Below are 18,204 nucleotides of genomic sequence, written 5' to 3'. Positions count from 1 at the left end.
ATACTACTTCAAATACTCTCATACACTCCTTCCTTTGATCAGTCCTAGTATTGTGAGAGTTTCTATTGTGCTATTGCTTGATTGTAGATTGCTTAATACTCTCATTAGATTGCTTGTTGATTGTTATTGATTTTAGAGAGTTAAGCAAGAGTTTTCCCACAGATTTAACTTAATAAATCTAGTGTTGGGAAAACTCATTAGCTTAAGAATCTTAACATTGTTATTGCAAGATTCCTTAAGTAATAATTTTTGTGTACAAAATATTTTACAAATCTTGATTTCAAACAACTCTTGTGCTTGATACAATTTAAGAAAATATTTTTGAGTTCATTTGAATATTATTGTTAGCATCTTTGAAACACTAATATGATATTGAGATTTTTTCATGCCCCAAACCTGCAGGTGGGTCCCAGGTGTGTTAAGTAACCTAACCTGTCTCTGTATCAATTTAAACATACATGATACAATACAAATAAGAGGATCTGACCCTGTGGGCTACACGGTTGCCCTATATACATACTTATACCAATCCATACTCATCAGATACGCAGCGGAATACAGTCTTTTATACATAAACGAGATCATACCAGAGTCTATACAAACTAGGACATACATTCCCACAATTACAACACGTACCCTAGGTGTCTACAAACTATCCTGACAACCTGGATACCAAAACTCGTACCTAAAAGGTACTAGTAGTAGCTACGACACCCCTTGCTTTCGGACGCTAGGATGCTACTTACCGCAACCTCAAGGACCTGAAAAACATTGTACAAACATTCGGGGTGAGACACCTCTCAGTAAGGAAGAAAACAGTTTATATCAGTGTGTGACATACCAGTTTCATTTTACATACTTCATAACACTATACATACGATGCAGTTTGAAACAATTCGTACAATTTCATACAATTCCATATAGTTCCATTATTTTCAGAAAACCATTCCAATTCATATGATACCAAAACATACATACATACATACATACATACATACGGTCAGTGTCGTCACACTAGTTTGCAACTACACAAGGTCACCTCGTCTCACAGCGATTACATTGCTACATACGCAACTACGCTGCGACAATCAATGCCCAATAGTGATTACATTGCTCCATACGCAACTACACAAGGTCACCTAGTCTCACATCGATTACTTTGCTACACACGCAACTACAATGCGACAACTCAGGCCCAATAGTGATTACATTGCTCTATACGCAACTACACAAGGTCACCTAGTCTCACAGCGATTACATTACTACACACACAACTACGAAGTGATGACTCAGGCCCACAGTGATTACATTGCCACATACACAACTACACAAGGTCACCCAGTCTCACCACGATTACATTGCCATATGAACAACTACGCTGCGATGACCTAGGCCCACAGTGATTACATTGCTACATATGGTGTAGAACACACCCTTCGATGACCAACTGGATCACACTGGTGATATTTCACACCTCGTATATAGAGCCGGCCACTCTCGCCCACGGTAGTTAACCAATACATGGCTGTTTTACAAATCCCTGGAATCATTTTTGGAACTCACGTTCCTATACATTTCAGCGTACGGTAATTAGCCATCACATAATTGTTTTACAAATACTTTGAACAAATACATACAACCATACATACCACACCTATTTGGTTTACAGCAAATCATATCATTTATAATTTCTAATATACAGTTTATGCAAATATGGATTACGGTCACCTCAATAATACAGTTTCAATGTAACAAATAGTTTTTCAATCAAAGTAGATATGATACCCAAAATCCCCAATTTTCCCTAAAACTGTAATCCGAAAATCCCGTATTTTTACGTGATAGATTTCCCCAAATAAGCAGTCAAAACATACATACAATCGTAGCCTACAAGCTTACCGATCCCGATTTCAAAAATGAACTGATATAAACAGAATCCCTTTACCTTAACCCGAAATCCAATTACAAACTCTACGGTCCTCAAAACTACAAACCAAAACTTCGAAACCTACAAACTATAGTATTGTACATGCTTACAATCCGTACTACTACACATATATTGAATTAGAAATGAAAATAGAGTCTTACCTCGATGTTAGCCCTAAACCCGAAAACGCTCGAAACGTGATTCTGATCCATAGAAGTTGTAGAGAATCCTTTCACGATCCTTGTGGTAACTTCTGTTTCCCGATTCTAGCAACAATCGGCGAAGAAATTTAGAGAAAAGGAGTAGGGAGAGGTTTAGAGAGAGAGAGAGAGAGAGAGATATATATATATATATATATATAATTGAGATTTCTTAATGGTGAAGTAATGAGAATTTCCTTTTATAGCCCTTTGACCCGGCCAATTTCGTTGACGAAATGGTACCTTCGTCGATAAGGTCTTCAGAAATTTCGTCGATAAGACAACGATTTCATCGACAAATCCTGATATTTTCAACTTTCCAGACCTCTCGGCTTTTTCTCATCGACGAACCTCTGAATTTCATTGACGAGAAGTCTTCTACCTTCGTTGACAAATTATGGCCTCGTCTACGAAGTCTGTGCAAATTCCATTTTTACCCCTCTTTTACATACTTAACCCCTATATCATGGTTCGGGTTCTTTCAGATTTGATATATTTTGCTTTCAAAGATTGGCTTGTTTGAACACTCTCGTGCATACTTGAGATTATCATTGTATTGAGTATAGATTGCACATACACCACTGAACTTATCGTTCTTACATGTTTGGTGTGCATTGATTATACTGTGTGTATTGTAGTACATATCTGCTTGTGTAAGAAGCATTTGTCTGTACGAAAATTTTCATATTCGTTGTATTCCAGGCGTGGGCCTAAAGAGGGAGACTAGCCCTGTTGAATAGTCCTGGATTGGTTTAGACTAGCTTAGGAAAGTTAGGTGCACCATACTGATAAGGTGTATGTTGAGGTCAGCCATGTGAATTGACCTGGTTGTAACTGGTGCTGCTCCACCCATTAAGTGAACATTAGTGGAATCTTCGGGCTTGGGAGGTAGAGGCAAGGACGTAAGCACAGTTGGCGGAACACCGATAACATATCATGTGTGCATTTTATTTTTCCATAATTGATCTACCGCATGTGTATGTTATATTATGAATGCTGTGAATGATTTAATTTCTACACATTTTATTTATCTACGCATTTGGAACTGTATAGACAAACTCTGGGTTCTGAATATACTCTTGTCAGATTAGTTGAATCTCGGAAGAATTTTTAAAATTCTAATTCACCCCCCCTTTTGGGGATACATCAAAGCTAACAATTAAAATAACTCTCAGATTTACTTCAAAATTTTATGGAATTTTCTAAATATTTTATGATATTTCTAAAATTTCTGGAAGGTTTCAATACGTGATAATAGGATAACAAACTAAAATATTAAACTACCACAATACATAATACTGAATATAAATATATAGCATAAATTAGCATACTACAATACCAAAATACTCATAATAATAATAAGAATACATATCTACTAAAATATTACAAATACTAAAATAAGTAATAAAATACCATAATACTATATATATATCAAGATATTAAAGATTGTATAATGAGTAATACAAGATATAATAATAATAATAATAATAATAATAATAATATGCCGAGTATGCTCTGTTTGGAGAAGTAGCACCATCTCAGCAAGGCATTGGGGACCAAAAACCAACAAAGCCACGACTCCAATAACCAAAGCTTCAGGAGCACCAACTCCAAATAGGGAAGCATAAACATCCTTACCTTTATATCTTCCCTTCTTTTCAATTCGCACGGATTTTTGTCTAATTGTGATACCCAGATGCCTCAGACCACTCCATGACGAAAAAATTACTGAGACCCAACTGAGGAACCAATGTGCAGAGATGGAAATTTGGGGTTCTGGGTTTCAAAACTACAACAGCAGACGGAGGACAGGGGCTCGACTTTGTGTACAAGGACGAACACAAACAAGGATTTGGGAGAGTACAACAAGTCGAGGTCATGACACAAATCATTTGTAGATAGTTTTTTTACCCTTCTCAGTTCTCACCACTCACCCCGCTTTCTTCATACGGCCCTTCCAGTTCATAGAGTGCGTGAGTACAGCAGTGTAGGTGCTGTGCGTGGGCGAGTGCGTGTTAACAGTGTGTAAAGTGTGTGTTAACAGTGTGTGTGTAGTGCGTGAGATGGTGGTGCGTGAGTTAGTGTGTGTTAACAGTGTGTAAAGTGTGCGTACACTTTGTGTGTGTGAGTGTGTAGGAGTGCCTGCTGTTTTTGTCCCACATTGGTAAAATACTTTCATATTAGTATAAAAGGTTGTTTTAAAATTTTTATATTATTTGTCCTACATTAGAGAGAAGTGTTTTTTAGACTTGAGGTTGAAGTAATATAAAGAGCTCAATTCTTCATTTGTAAAACACACCTCAAAGTTGTACTTTATCAAGAAGTAGTGGATTGAACATCGTCGCCCGAGGACGTAGGTAATTCTATACCGAATATCGTAAATTTCTTGTCTTGTTCTTTTTATTGTTTTATTATTAGTTTCTGCATTACTTTAATTATCTTATATATTCAATAGCAATAGTTATAGGATTGATGTTTGACACAAGTGGGGTGCCCGGCACAACAATTGGTATTAGAGTTAGGTTAAATAGTGTTGATACGGAGGTGTTCCTCTGTTAGGATCCTTGATTCCACATTTGATGCTTAAAAAAGACCTTGTCTAAATGAGTGCTCAACTCTCAAAGAAAATCAATCAAGCAATAGAACAAATGAGAGTTCTAGCTAAACAGGTTAAGCACAATAGCCTTAGAAATACTCACACTACTTAGAGAAATCAAGAATAAGGAGTATATGAGTGTTTGGAAGTATTATTTGGCTAATAAAGGATTTTGGATGCTGAGAGAATTTTTGCTTAATCAAGTTTTCCAATCCCTGGTAATTATGATAAATGAATAAGTATATATAGGTAAGGAGAAATTTTTGACCGTTGGGGACACAATAGGCATAATTAAATTTGTTTAAAAGACCATTAAGAATATTAACCCATTTTACCCCATTTAAAAATTCAGTAAAAAATATTTTAACCCGCGAAGTTCGGGTGCCTGAATAAACACAATCAAAAATTCAACTTTTAGAGGTTTGGATGCCTGAAGGGTGAGACGGTCAGCCAAAACAAACTCAGTAGCATTTGTTCGATAATTTGGGCGCCTGGCTCACAATTTAATTAACTGAACTAGGCAATTCAGTCGCCTGAACCCAATTTGAACATAGTTATTTGGTCATTCGAGTAGTTGAAAAGTGCTCTAACAAAAGCTCGGGTGCCCGGGGAAGATACGTTCAACTTTGGTTCGGGTGCCCGAACCCTTAAGTTAACATGTTGACCAGTTCAGTTGGCCGAGCCATTTTACAAAGCCTAGGTTCGGTCACCCGAACCCTCTCAAATTTTGCATTTAAGTTCATTTCATCCTTAATTGAATTCCCCTGATTATGATAAGTGATGTTGGGGACATGTGTTTTTAGTGTAGATACCTAAAGTCCAACTATGGTCAATTTGAGCATACTGACCTACCATGCGTGATGCAAATTATTACAAGCCATAGGAGTGCACAATCCATAATTAAATTTACATCCTAGAATGAAGAAATAAACAAATGAATACAAAATACAACACATAGATTTTCATTCTTCAACACGAACACCGCACGCCATCATGATATGACTTTTAGTCCGAAAGTGCGCATAAGGTGAACCGGCATGCAATTCTCAGTACAACCATTAGTACCAAGAGTATTTGTCATAATCAAAACTGAGTGTGACCTATTAGGTTAACAAAACGATTTAGTGGAATCCTTGAGTGGGTTGCTCAACGCAAGCACGTAGGTCGGGTTAGCTGAACCTCGTAAAATCGTGTTTGCTTTCTCTCTTCTCTTAAATTTTTAATTTTCGCTTGCATTTCATTATTAGTTTTGCATGTTTGTATGTTGATTAATATTACATGCACTTGATAATTAATTGAGTATAATTGAATTTATTGAGATAATAATTTGAATTAATTTCAAGCCCTTGTAATTATTTTGTTAAATATTGAAATAGGGATTAAGTGGTAAAATAAACTTAAATATTTTTCAAATACCCAATTCACGCCCTTCTCTTAGGATAACATCATAATTCACATTTGGTATCAGAGCGAGGTTACATAGACTTAACCGTCATTTTTGTAAACAGATCACATAACACACATCGGTGTAACTCCATTCGGTGAGGGACACTCGTCCACAAGACCACGTATTTTCTGTGGTGTAAATTACACCTACTGGAAAAGAAGAATAAGTATATATCTTTTAAATGTGGATTGGAAAGTGTGGAAAATTGTTTCCAAGGGAAACCATGTCTAGTTGATAATGTAAATGTACCCAAGACTGAAGATGAGTATACTGAAGAAGATTTGAAATCTGTGCAAATAAATGCTACTGCAATGAACTTGTTATTATGTGCATTGGATGTAAATGAGTTTAATAGGGTGATGACCTGTAACACTGCTAAAGAGATTTGGAAAAAATTAGAAGTTACATATGAAGGTACTAAGAAAGTAAAACATAGTAGGATAGACATGCTTACTAGTGAATATGAGGCATTTAAAATTACTACTGATGAATCTATTCAATCTATGTACACTAGATTCACACACATCACGAATTTTTTAAATGCTCTTGGTAAATCTTACCCTACTTATGAGTTGATTAGGAAAATACTCAGGGGACTACCGCCAGTTTGGGAAGCAAAGGCTACTGCAATAGCTGAAGGAAGGAATCTGAAGGAGATGTCAGTAGATAAACTGATTGGATCGCTCATCACTTATGAGCTAGTGATAAATGAGAGGAAAAATGAGCAAAATAAAGCAAATAAAGTTACAGCACTTAAGGCATCATCTAACAACTGCAATGAAGGAAGTGATTCAGAAATGTATGATAACATGGCTCTCTTCGCTAAGAAATTTGGAAAGTTCATGAGAAAGAACAAGAAATACACTGGAAAATTCAAGGGCTCAACAACAGAAAATGGAGAGACAAATAAAAAGAAGCAAATGGAGGATCTTCCTATGTGCTATAACTATAGAGAAGTTGGGCATATCAAGCTAGACTGCCTCTAGCTGAAGAAAGCGTCTAAGAAGAAGAAGAAGGCACTAAAGGTTGGTTGGGATACTCACAATACCAGTAGATCAGAATCTAAATCCAGTGATGACGAGATTACAAATCTGTGTTTGATGGCTCACGAAGACCATGAGGTACAATATTTTTGTTCTGCTTCATGTTATTATTCCATCAATTCAGAAAATAAAAATGGCATGCTCTCTTATGATGAAATATAACAGGAATATTTATATGCACTTAAAATGCTTGAGAAAAGAATAAGAAAAAATTTGTTTTCAAGTTAAAATTGAAGGAACTTTCAAAGTCAGTAGAAAGTCAAAATGAATCTTATGCATCCTTAATGAGAGGCAAGGATTTGAAAATTGAGGAGTTAGAAAAGAATTTGAAAGATAAATCTAAGATTATTTGTAAATTTACAAAAGGTCAAACTAATTTTGAAAAACTCCTTGGAGCTCAAAGAAATACCCTAGATAAAGAAGGACTTGGTTTTAATGAAAAACAAAATTTGAAACAAAAACATCTTTACATGGGTTATTTTGTAAAAGAATCTAAAACTTATGTTCCAGCAAAAGATTCTTATATATATATACCAAATGCTTTAAATGTAAAAGGATGGGTCATAAAAAATTTGATTATCCTTTTAAGAACAGAGATGTTAAGATGAAAAAGGTATGGAGAGTTAAAGGAGAGTCAAGCACTAACCCCTGTGGACCCAAGAAAATCTAGGTATCAAAAGTTGTTATTTGATTATGTCTTGCAGATGTGCTTGAGACTGTCCACTTCGAAAGATAGATAGAATATGGACAGCGGATGTTCACATCATATGACTGGGGATAAAGCTAAATTCGCATCCATCACACTAAAGGATGGAGGATTTGTCACTTTTGGGAACAATGCAAAAGGAAGGATCCTAGGTGTAGGTAAAGTTGGTAACGATTCATTACTTATTATAGATGATGTTTTACTAGTTGATGGTTTAAAACATAACTTATTAAGTATAAGCCAAATGTGCGATAAAGGTTATAAAGTATCTTTTGAACATGACAAGTGCATTGTTGAACATAAAACTTATAACAAAATTCTATTCACTACTGAGCGTCATGAAAATGTATATACCACTAGCTTTGACAATCTTTCTTCTCAACACGTAGCTTGTTTTTCTACTATGAATGAGATTAGTTGGATTTGGTATAGGAGGCTAGGACATGCAAACATGGACTTAATATCTAAACTAGTTAAGGAAGCCTTAGTTAAGGGATTGCCTAAGACAAAATTCATGAAGGACAAAATCTGTGATGCATGTTAACAGGGAATAAGAAGAAGAAAGTAATCTCTACTACTAGACCACTTCAAATGTTATACTTAGATTTATTTGGTCCAAACCCAATTCAGAGTTTAGGAGGAAAATCATACGCATTTGTTATAGTTGATGATTATTCTAGATATACATGGGTGCTAATTGTAAGTCACAAAGATGAAGCGTGTGAACAATTCATTAAATTATGTAAGAAAATTCAAAATGCAAAAGGATATACAATCAAAAATATCCAGAGTGATAGGGGTAAAAAATTTAAAAATCAAGATATGGAAGAATGTTGTGATTTATTAGGAATATCTCATAACTTTTCAGCTTCTAGAACACCTCAATAGAATGGCGTAGTTGAAAGAATGAATAATTCTATACAAGAAATGGCCAGAACTATGCTTAATGAACATAAGTTACCTAAGTACTTCTAAGCTAAGGCAGTGAATACGACTTGCTATGTTCGAAATAAAATTTTGATTAGACCATCTCTAAATAAGAATCTATATGAATTATGGAATGGCCATAGACCAAACATCTCATATTTTCATGTCTTTCATTGTAAATGTTTTGTACTTAGAGACAATGAACACTTAGGAAAGTTTGATGTGAAATCAGATGAAGGTATTTTTCTAGGATATGCCTTAGATAGTAAAGCCTACAAGGTATATAATAAATGAACATTAATAGTTGTAGAATCCATTCACATTGTATTTGACGAATCCAATCCATTTACTCAAAAGACGAATGAAGATGAAATTGAGATAAATAAAGATTTTGAAAAACTATCTACTGAAAATGATTCGGATAAGAGAAATGAAATTAAGGAACCATCTGCTGAAAATAATCAATTTAAAAATGAAGTTAATGAACTACCTAAAGAATGGAAGTACATAAAGAATCATCCCATCGATCAAATAATAGGTGAACCATCCCATGGAGTAGCCACACGATCTTCACTTAGAAATATGATAAGTCATTGTGTATTTCTATCTCAAGAAGAACCTAAGAATGTGAGTGAAGCAATTGAGGACGAATCATGGGTGATGTCCATGCAAGAAGAGTTAAACCGGTTTGAGAGAAATAAAGTATAGACATTAGTTCCAAGGCCTGAGGATAAGACAGTTATTGGAACAAAATGGATATATAAGAATAAGAAAGATGAACATGATATAGTTGTTAGAAAAAAGGCAAGACTAGTAGCTTAGGGATATAACCAGGAAGAAGGAATAGAATTTGAGGAAACCTTTGTACTTGTAGCTAGAATGGAAGTCATTTGCATGTTGTTAGCTTATGTTGCTTTTAAGGATTTCAAACTATATCAAATGGATGTCAAAAGAGCATTTTTAAATGGTTACATAAGTGAAGATGTATATGTAGAACAACCCCCAAGTTTTGAAAACCATAAGTATCCAAAACATGTTTGTAGACTAACTAAAGCCTTGTACAGTTTAAAGCAAGCTCCTAGAGCTTGCTATGAAAGGCTAAGCGGTTTTCTACTAGATAATGGATTTATCAGATGAAAGATTGATACAACACTACTCATAAAATCTAAGAATGATAATATGCTCCTAGTTCAAGTATACGTAGATGACATCATTTTTGGAGCAACAAAAGAAGAATTGTGTAATGAGTTTGCAAGTACTATGTAAAATGAATTTGAGATGAGCATGATGGGTGAACCAAATTTCTTCCTAGGACTTCAAATTAAACAAGAAAAATATGGAATTTTTATAAATCAATCGAAGTACATTGGAGACTTACTCAAAAGGTTTAATATGGAAGATGGAAAAATTCTAGGAACACATCTGAACTCTTCTTTGAAATTAGACAAAGACAAACAAGGTTTACCAGTAGATGTCAAGCACTATCGTGGGATGATTGGTAGCTTACTATATCTAACTGCCAACAGGCCTGATATAATATTTAGTGTATGTTTGTGCACAAGATTTCAGACTGCATCTAAAGAGTCACATTTATTAACTATCAAACAAATACTTAGATATCTGATAGGAACCGTGGAACTTGGATTATGGTATCCTAAGTATACATCCTTTAAGATTGTTAGCTATTTAGAGGTTGATTTTGCTGGAAGTAAAGTAAATAGAAAAAGTACTAGCAGCACATGTCATTTCCTAGGACATTCGTTAGTCTCTTGGTTTTCAAAGAAGCAAAATTAAGTTGCTCTGTCCACAGCCGAGGCTGAATACGTAGTGGCTAGAAGTTGTTGTACTCAAACGCTATACATGAAGCAACAACTTATGGATTTTGGATTAAGCTATGATACAGTTCCTATAAGGTGTGACAATATCAGTGCAATAAACATCTCAAAGAACCCTATATCACATTCACGAACTAAACACATAGAAATTAGACATCATTTTCTTCGTGATCATGTGCAAAAAGGAGATGTGACACTTGAAATTGCATACACAGATGAACAATGGGCAGACATATTCATGAAACCACTTGTGGAGGATAGGTTTATCAAAATTAGACATGAATTAGGTTTGATGCATAGTCGATAAGTTGCCTAAAATTATATTAGATTACATAATTCAGGGGGAGCAACATCAATTAATATTCACAATTGATTAGAAATTTCAAATTTGGCTCATTTGTTCAGATTTGGTATTAAACTCATAGCATGATGATTGCATGTTAAATGACACATGTTGATCCTCACATAAAATTTTGAACTTTAATGACTGCTTTGCTTATCCATGTCTATGTAAATTGACACACAGTGTATGTTCACATTGAAATTTAATTCAACAACACAACTTTGCATTAGCAAGGGGGAGAAGTACATTGAATAACATAGGGAGACATATTTCACAATACAATTTTGAAATATAAAGGTTACATATTTTCTTAAAAGATGAGATATAATTATGCCAGAACATTTTTGTTATATACCTTTTTGTTAATGTCAAAAGGGGGAGAAGAATATAAGATTATAGCAAAAATAGTTAGAAAAGTTAGAAAAATAGCTTACAAAAGTTTTTTTTAATGCAAGGGGAGAAAAGTACATAAGTACATGAGCATATTTCATATTGCTCCATTTTTTATTGTGCATTATTTGAGGGGGAGCCTTGTTAGGCGCAACCCATTTTATATTTTTCATCATGTATTTGTCATCATCAGGATGGGGGAAATTGTTGACTCTATGAGTCCAATCCTGTTTTGATAATGACAAATCACTTGGTATTTGATCTGTGCATTAAGAGTGTGAGCAAGAACATTACTTAGCATGCACGGAAGGTGATAAAGCCATGAAAGCCACGAAAGCCACGAGGATTAAAGCACATATATATAACATGACACAATTTGTGGAACTAAAAGAGTAGAAGAATGATGATGCAAGTGTCAAGTTCAAGAATGTCATGAGAATGGATATTTAGAATTGATGTATGTGCATATTTTATATGATATAGCTAGAAGCTCAAAATATACCCTACACATGCATCGCATTAAAACATTCTAGGGTTAAACATGGACTTAGAGAACTTATTTTGAACCCTGAAAAATGTTTTATAATAGATTAAAGTAAGAGAGCTTAAACGATTTTGATAACTAAACTAAAAATTCTAAAGTTGGTTTGCCCAAACGACTGAGGAGTACCCTCAAAAGTTTGAAGATACAACCTCAAACAATTGAAGTTTTCCTTCAGACGTCTGAAGAATTTCCTCAGAAGACTGAAGAATTAGTTTAGTCATCTGAAGATTTATTTACTGAAGCACAGAATAGGCAGAACACTTCAGACATCTAAACTTTCAGTTGATTCATCTAAGTTGAGACTTTAGAAGACTAAACCCACCGTTCAGTCGTTTGACCCTGTGTCCATACTATATTTTTCAGTGCTTTAAGGAACATCAAACGTCTAAACCAGAATGGTCAGTCTTATGAACCTGTGGGAACTTTAAAAATATAAACTTTAGTGAGAAAACACTCAGGTTATTCACTTGATCAAATTGATCCAATGGTCAAGACTTATCCTAAGGCCGAGATTACTTATATAAACAACCTCAAAACCCTAGTACCTCACTTTTTGCATATGATTGGGAGCCTTGAACGAATACACAACTCTGGAAATCGCTGAACACATTGCTAAGCTCTTGCTTGTGATTTCAAAGCATTTACTACATATCTAAGCTTGGGTTATGTTGGTTTTTAAAAGGAGTTCCAGCAAATATTGTGCAAACAACTTAGATATTGATATTTGGTGATCAAACTAATTATTTGCTTATTCTCATAGACTTTTTTTATCTCACAAACTTATTCTTGAATATTCATATTTGAGATATTGATCTTGAGTTATTAATTATATATACATTTTGTGAAAGATCACTACTTGAGAAAATTTTTGTTTAAAACTAAAATCTTGAAGAAAGTTTTTAGATATATCTTTTTTCAAAGATTTTCTATTTGATTAGTGTAAGAATTATTTGATTGCAAATACTAAGAAGTTCTAAATACATATTCTTGAGGGATATTATTTTTGAAACATAGTGTTTAAATCTTTGCAATATTCAAAGTCGTATATTTATTCAAAGATTCAACTTTATAGATTATTGATAGCAAGAACATAGATTTGTGCAATATTCAAGATTTTTTTTGAAAGGATCTTATTTTCTAATCTTGCATAAAGTATTCTGAAATCGAACCATACGTTTCTCCAAAACATTTATTTATAAAATCATTTTTGGGAGATATCGATTTAAAGGATTGATTTGTGAAGCATATAATTCATATAACGATATCATCGTTACATACATACTAAGCTCCAAGTTTTATCATATGAATTTGTGTTAGGATTTCTATTGTACACACTAGTTTGGTTATAAGCAATATTGAGTTTTGTAGAATTGTAATTCTATATTATAATCACGGTTCGGGTTATGAACCAGGTGTGAAGGAAGCTGTGCCTCTTGTAAGCAGTGGAGTAGGAGGAAGTTGTGTTTATTGTAAGCAGCGGATTGTAAGGGAAGCTCTGCCCTAGTAAAAGGAGCAATGATTTAGTGGAATCCTTGAGTAGGTTGCTCAAGGTGAGGACGTAGGTCGGGTTGGCTGAATCTCGTAAAATCGTATTTGCTTTCTCTTTTCCCATGACTTTCTAATTTCTGCTTGCATTTCATATAAGCTAGTATGCTGATTAATATTACATGCACTTGATAATTAAATGCGTATAATTGAATTTAATGAGATAATAATTTGAATTAATTTCAAGTCCCTGCAATTATTTTATTAAATATTGAAACAGGGATTAAGTGGTAAAATAAACTTAAATATTTTTTAAATGCCCAATTCACCCCCCTCTTGGGATAACCGTAATTCATGGAGCACGTTGCACAATTTCTGCACACACTGTCGTCTGTGGTCCTAAAGATAGACATTGATCTAACTTTTCAGATATGGGAGTAAGGTTGGGGCTAGGTCTTGGCTAGTGGCCAACTCATAAACTGCTTTTGGTTTGGAATTTAATGGATTAGGTAGTCTACGAGTGGCAGTCATGTGCTGTTGAGAATTTTCTGCCAGATTTTCAAAGGGAATCCAAGCCTCATTCTTATGCTTAGTGAGGAAAGTACCTCCACACGACGCATCAACCATAGACCTATCTATCTCAGCCAACCCTTCGTTGAAAGTTTGGACTAATTGCCACTGTGGGACTTGGTGATGTGGATATTTACGAAGTAGGTTCCTAAAGCGCTCCCACGTCTCAAAAAAGAGTTCCCCTTCCATTTGTGAGAAACATGTGATGGCTCTCTAAATTTGATTAGTCTTCTCGATTGGGAAGTACTTTTTAAGAAATTCATGTTGTATGGTATCCCAGTTGGTCACCGAGTTTGGTACTAATGACGTCAGCCAATATTTGGCTTTTTCCTTTAGAGAGAATGGGAAAAGCCTAACACGGGGAGCATCATCACTAAAATTAGGGATGTGGATGGTGGAACAGATTTCCAAGAACTCATCCAGATGCTGATAAGGATTTTAAGTAGAATTCCCATGAAAGTTGGGCAGCATCAAGATGATTGAAGTCTTAATCTCAAATTGGGCCGCCTGAATATCCGGGAACTGGATGCAGGATTGCGATGTGTATGCATTAGGTACAAAGTAGTCCCTAGGCAATCATATTAGACATTCAACTCATCTCTAAGTATATAAAGCTCTAAAGGATATGACTTAATGATTTAAGAGCTTGTAAAGGGAAGATAAATAAATACTCTTTGAAAATATAAATCACTAATGGATACAGAAAAGTATTTGGGGTAGACAGGACATTTTTCAAAATGTTACTGTGATGGTAATCATGTCCAGGCTTGGGCAAAGAGTATATAGGATATGTGAATGTTATGAAAAATGCTCTTTCATGATTGGAAATTATCCTTTAGATATTATCACAATTAGGAACAAGGATACAAACCAAGGAAATGATGAATCTATACCTGATATGATCATGGTTGGTATTAATTTCCTATGGAGGGATTAAACCAAAATTAAAGGATTTACAATTTAAACTCAAAGGGATCGATCCCCTAGTGGATGCCTCTAATTTAGTTATAGCTATAAGAAGCACTCAATATAAATTAGTCATTTATGATCAATAGTGCTTTAAGCCTAGAGTGAAGACTTGATTTTGATTTAGGCTTTTTATATTCAAAAGTGAGTTTAGGGTATAGTGATATATGATATAATATGGATCCCTAACACTCAATCTTGTGCAATGGACAACAATGGCCCAACTTAAAGTATTATATTTAAGCATGGGTTAAGCATTTGAAATTGATTACCTAGCAAAGATGCCATGTCCAATTGGAAGTGGATGCAGATACTAGGTTTATATATTTTAACCCTGAATCACTTCCTAAGCTTACAGTCATCACAACCCCTAAACCTAGAAACTAAGGAAAGATTAACTAGAAGATAATTTCAATTTCAATCCATTTTTCCTTAATTCTTGCAGTGTTTGCCTTCATGATTACTCGAATCATCCTCTTATCCAAGCCTCTTCCATTTTTACTTGATGTGGCATGATTATGGGCTTGATGAACTAACCATGAACCCTTTCTAAAAAATTTATTTCTTTTAATTGTTAAGGATTCATTGTGATTATTCTTTTCATTTTTAATTTTGAGTGTTATGCTAGAATAATCATTTATCACGTTCTCTAAGCAGATGATTTGCAAGATCTTCTTAACCTTTTTCTTTTCAAGGATGGCATGATACTCTTTTAATTTTTCTAATTGCTTTGCCAGCCTTTTACTCTCATTTTTCAAAAAGATTTTCTTCTTAGACATCCCAACTAGAATCTTATGCATTTTAAATGATTCATTTTCTAGTGTTGTATATGAGGGCATGCTTTCATTGTAACATTCAATACATGATTCATCACAAAATTTATCCCTATAACATTCATATGAATCAATGCACATAATATTATCGTCAGAACAAATATATGACTTATCATACAATATATCACAGGATTTGGCACAAGAGTCATCACAACATGCATCACATTGATTATTGCATAATCTAATAGCACAATTATCACTAGGGCAATCAGATGATTCATTGCATGATATATTCTAGTATTCAACAAGAGAATCATCAAGTGCATCAATAATAGAACTATCACAATATTCAACAGATGATTTAGCATTAGATACAACATAGCATTTGACATAAGAATCATCAATTGAGTTAGAGTGAGAACCATATACCTCCTTTTCTGTTAATGTAATCACCTTATCATTTACCACATCCGAAACATCAGAACTTGATACTTCAGGAGTGGTGGTCTCTTCCTTCTTCTGGGTCTCTCCATATTTCTTTTCGAGCTATTCCTAGATTTCCTTAGCGCTAGCACAAGCATTGATCTCATGAAAAATATCAGTCTTTAAAGTACAGTATAATAAATCCATGGCATGTAAATTTGCATGCATCACAGTAGTATCATTTTCGTTTACAGGCATACAAATTTCTTTTACAATCACCTATCAGGCCCTCCAATCCATTGATTTTATAAATATACTCATTCTAATTTTCCAAGCGGTATAAACAATACCACAAAATAATGGAGGACTGGAAGGTGATTGTCCCTCTCTGAATGGGGATACACCAATTTGAGCTATCCCAATCTTTAGCAAAAACATTTAAGTCAATGCCTTGAGGCTCAGATACATATTGTTAGCTTTGGTGTATTCCCAAGAGGGGGGGTGAATTGGAATTTTAAAATGTATTCCTTGGTTTAGCTAATCTAATAGCAGTATATTCGCAACCTAAGGTCTGTCTATACAATTTCAAATGTGCAGATAAATATAACGTGTGAAAATTAAATCATGTGCGGCATTCACAATATAACATACACGTGCAATAAATAAATTATGAAAAAATAAAATGCACACACTATATGTTATCGGGGTTTGGCCAATACTGCCTACGTCCCCGCGTCTAGTTCACAAGCCCTAGGATTCCACTAATGCTCACTTAATGGGTGGAGTGGCATTGGTTAGAATTAGGTCAATTAGTGGGACTGACCTCAACCTACACCTTACCAGGATGGTGCACCTAACTTTCCCAACCGGGTCAAAGCCAATTCGAGACTATTCAACAGGGCTAGTCTCCTTCTTCAGGCCCGTGCCTGGAATACAACTAATGTGTATAAAATTTTTTCGTACACAAAAATGCTTCTTACACTAAGTGGGTATGTACCACAATATGCGCAAGCACTAATCAATGCACATAAAAAATATAGGAACTATAAGCTCAGTGATGTGTATCTTTGTGCAAGCAACACTCAACAAGATGTGATCACTATATTGTTCAAGAGTTTTCTAAAAAAGCTATATCTTTGAAATAAATTATATCAAATCTCAATAACAAATCAGGGTTTCAAAGATGCTAATCAGATAATCAAACTACCTCAAAAGATTTCCTTCAGTGAAATGAGCACAAGAGTAGTTTGAAAATATTATAATTTGTAGAAAATATTTTGCACAACAAAATCAAGCTATAGGAATTTTGTAATGACAATGCAAAGATCCACAAGCCTATGAGTTTATCCCAACACAAGATTTACTATATTCAAATATGTGGAATAAACTTTTATAAACTCCCCAAAATAATATCAAACAATCAAGCCAAGCAAATGGGAGTATGAGCAACCTATACTAATCAATAACCCAATATATAACTCTTACAAAGCTACGATATATCAAGGGAATGAAGATTTGAGAGTGTTTTGAAGTAAAATGAGCAATATGAACTTTTGGAAATAGGGAGGATTTTTTACAATGATTTTTGCTAATCTTTGGCTAATCCTCACAAATGAACTCATATTTATAGACCAAGTCCAAATTATGACCATTTATGACATGTAGGGTATTATTAGGAAAGTTTTAAAACAATTTAGCAAAATTAACCCCGTTTAAAAACTTTTAACCTTGGTAAAAAATTTCTAACCCGAGAGCACTGGTTGACCGAACTTAAGGTTCGGTTGACTGAGTGAGAGAGTTCGGTCGACCGTGGAAAAAATAAACTGAGAGTTTGGTTGACCGTACATGCATGGTTTAAAGGTGATTTTCCAAATTCGCCCGGTTTGGTCTACCAAATGATTTTGAACTACGAGGTTCAGTCGATTGGGCAGCTGACATTTCCCACGTGGGGGTTCGATCGATCAGGGCGTTGCCCATATAATTTTGGTTGGTCGACCGAGGAGTCAAACCGTTGATCCAGTGGGAGTTT

At 34.6% G+C, this 18,204-nt stretch overlaps 1 non-coding gene across 1 annotated transcript; it reads left to right on the top strand.

The window, feature by feature from the left end:
• The first annotated feature begins 14,128 nt into the window (after nt 1-14,128).
• Nucleotides 14,129-14,233, top strand: LOC131161110 (small nucleolar RNA R71). The gene has a single exon (XR_009138269.1). It is a non-coding gene; the product is annotated as a small nucleolar RNA R71 (small nucleolar RNA).
• Nucleotides 14,234-18,204: the final 3,971 nt, after the last annotated feature.

Source organism: Malania oleifera, chromosome 7 (genome assembly GCF_029873635.1).
Source record: "Malania oleifera isolate guangnan ecotype guangnan chromosome 7, ASM2987363v1, whole genome shotgun sequence".
NCBI lineage: Eukaryota > Viridiplantae > Streptophyta > Magnoliopsida > Santalales > Ximeniaceae > Malania > Malania oleifera.
Note: the sequence above shows the minus strand (reverse complement) of the source record. Positions and strands in the feature narration are given on the sequence as shown.